The sequence below is a fragment of the Hyperoodon ampullatus genome (assembly GCF_949752795.1).
Source record: "Hyperoodon ampullatus genome assembly, chromosome: 1".
NCBI classification, from domain to species: Eukaryota; Metazoa; Chordata; class Mammalia; order Artiodactyla; family Ziphiidae; genus Hyperoodon; species Hyperoodon ampullatus.
Window position 1 is genome coordinate 147,710,206 of NC_136914.1, and position 3,290 is coordinate 147,713,495.

The 3,290-nt window shown below is 39.3% G+C and overlaps 1 pseudogene across 1 annotated transcript; it reads right to left on the reverse strand.

The window, feature by feature from the left end:
• Window positions 1–1,879: 1,879 nt before the first annotated feature.
• Window positions 1,880–2,983, reverse strand: LOC307060228 (SKA complex subunit 1-like; annotated as a pseudogene). Its single transcript has 2 exons — window positions 2,498–2,983; window positions 1,880–2,136 (listed from the first exon to the last, which is right to left on the reverse strand). The product of its transcript is annotated as an SKA complex subunit 1-like (transcript).
• Window positions 2,984–3,290: the final 307 nt, after the last annotated feature.

Here is a 3,290-nt window from a genome sequence, read left to right on the forward strand (position 1 = left end):
ATAGCACAGATAATTTTATAACCAATCTTTGCTTATGGAAGTTAGGAATAAGAAATATGATTTGAGTCTTCATGAGTATGTAGAGAAGGCAGCCCTGCCATTAGCTTAACCTTATATTTTATTCTTTACAAAAAATCCTTTCCATATAAATACAGTAAAACAAAATAAATGATTATATTTATTTATTTATTGTTTGAAAATTAATGTCTTTATTAGTCTTTGAGGAATACGATTTTACCAACTGTATTGATTACATGCTAATAATCAAAACAGAGACTCAGTATCCATTCCACAAGAATTAAACTTACCGACACAGTTGTTCAATATGAGTTTCAGGAAAAGAAATCTTAAACAGAGAAAACTTTTTTGATAGAGAACGTATGGAAAAATATTCATAGAGAAAAAACAAGCAAGACTTTTAAAAAGTAAAGGATAATGCCACTATTTTTAATTAAACTGAGACATGAAAAATTAAATATACCTGCATTTAACTTAGGGAGAAAGAAAGTATAACAATAAATGAGCAGTGCCCATAATGTATTCTATGATCATCACAGGAACAGTGTTAACCAGGCATCTGGGCCTGGTGAGACAATTTTTTCTCTGCTTCGAGGATCAGCCTGCCAAGCAGGCGGCATGGACGTAGATTGTGATGGTTTACTTTATGTGTCGACTTGACTGGCCATGGGCGCCCAGATTAAACGTTATTGCTGTGTGTGTCCTTGAGGGTGTTTCGAGATGAGATGAGCATTGGAATCTCAGTGAAACAGACTGACCTTCCCTGTGTGTGTGGGCGTCCTCCCATCCATCCAAGACCCAAACAGAATGAAAGGTGGAGGAAGGCAGGAGGAATCTGCTTTTTCTTCCTGCCTCACTGCTGAGCTGAAACATCTCATCTCATCTGATCTGGCCTGGCTCCCCTGTTTCCAGGCCCTCACACTCAGACTGAATCACACCACCGGCTTTCCTGGGCCTCCAGCTTGCAGACGGCAGATCTGGGGGCCTCTCAGCCTCCATAATCACATCAGCCAATTCCTCATAATAAATCTCTGCAGATAGATGATAGATAGATGATAGATAGATAGATGATAGACAGATGATAGATAGACAGATAGATAGATAGATAGATAGATAGATGATAGGCAGATAGAGATAGATATAGTTAGATGGATAACCTACTCTTTCTCTGGAGAATGCTCACTGAGACACGGATAGACTAACAGTCTCCCCAAGTGTGGAAGAGAAACTCCATTAAATTCTTACAATCCAACCACTTGTTTTCCATGACCACTCTCAATCTGCTTACACACCTTATTTTATCATCTTTTTCATCTCAATATACTTTTATTACAATTTCATTACCAGTTGATGTTTACAGATTGATTTACACTGAATGTATTCAGGTAAGCTGTTCCTTAACTGCATATGGGAAAGCAGGATAACCACGTGGATGGGCTGCCTCCAAATCCAACTTTTTCCTATAGACTGAAATATCATTAGTGGAATTTAGACACTAATGACCTTTACTTCTAAAGAGCCTGGATGTCCTTGATCTCATCTTCTTGAACTTTGACTTTTATTATCACATCTGCACCTGTCTTCCTGGGGTTGGCAGCACTGTCACGAAACACCAAAACTAAATATGAACATTTTTTAGTTCCATTGTATGCCTAGAACAGAGGCTTATATGGTAGGTGATTAAATATTTACTGTAAGAAAGTAGATTTTAAAATATACATTATTTAAGTTTTATTTTTACAAGAAACAAAAAAGAAAATGAAAAAGCTAAAGAAATTATATATAAAGAAATTACATATAAGGAAATTATAAGAATAGCTTCTATCTCTACCGTTGGCTGGTTCAGAAGCTCAAAAGGGCCTTATGTTATAACATATCGGGTAAGTCCTCCCCCTCGGACCTTGATAGCCTCCGGCAGTGTTGTAAAATATTCAGTGTTATGTGAAACCTCTTTTCAACTTTCAAAGCCGTCAACTCCTTTATGTCAGCTTCCACTACAAAATAATGGTCTTTGGTTTCCTTCATTTCTTCATCAATAAATCTGTGATAGAGACTTCTGGCTACAGAACTCATAGACTTTTTTGGTTGATGTAGGATCTTATATTTACTAACTACTGCCTTGTTGATTTCTTTTTTAAAAAATTTATTTGTTTATTTATTTTTGTCTCTGTTGGGTCTTCATCGTTGGGTCTTCATTGCTGCGCGTGGGCTTTCTCTAGTTGTGGTGAGCAGGAGCTACTCTTTGTTGCAGTGTGCGGGCTTCTCATTGCAGTGCCTTCTCTTGTTGCATAGCACGGGCTCTAGGCACGTGGGCTTCCGTAGTTGTGGCACGCAGGCTCTAGAGCACAGGCTCAGTAGTTGTGGCACACGGGCTTAGTTGCTCCATGGCATGTGGGATCTTCCTGAACCAGGGATCAAACCTGTGACCCCTGCATTGGCAGGTGGATTCTAACCACTGCGCCACCAGGGAAGTCCCTGCCTTGTTGATTTTTTTAATAACATCATTAATTTGACTATAAGTTAGGTGGGATTTCATGTACACAAGAATGCCATTAAACTCATCAGAAGTTATAAATGACATTTCTTTAATATTTCTTTGCTCTTTAGGGGGCTTCTTTGTGGGTGCAGGTTCCTCATCTTTGACTGGTTGTTCAGGGTCAAGATCTGATCCATTACAAAGTCCTGGGTTACTTGAGGCAAATGGGAAGGAATATTTTCTTTGAGATGTTCAACATCTTTACAGTCTTCTCCAAGAGGTTCAAAGAGTTCCTTGAGTGAATTGTTGGTTTGTTCTTAATACTGAATTTCCAATTCCAATTTATTTAGAAGTTCATTTACTGCAATGATCTCATCTCCTATTTTAATACAGTCCACAATTTCTCAATGACGGAGTTTTTTTTTTTTTAATATTTCCAATCTTTTCATTAATATGAGAGGATAATTGTACCAGAAATGAGGAGGCCATCCTTTAAGCCTCTAGTGCGGGTCCGGGAGCAAAGGGCCCACTCAGTGGTGTCGCGTGGCACCGAGACCCCTCCAGTCTGCGCCGCAAGCCCAGGATCAGGAGACCCGACTCAGGGAGCGAAATTCAAACTGTCCCTGGGACTCGGTGCAGAGCAAGCGCACATCAGCACCCCAGGCAGGCTGCTCAGGGGACGCGCGCATTTCCACCTCTTTTTCAAAATAAACAATTATGTTTAAATAAATAAATCTGTGCTCCCCGTTTCACCCATTCTGCAATTCATATACGATCTCCATATTAAAGCCTTCTT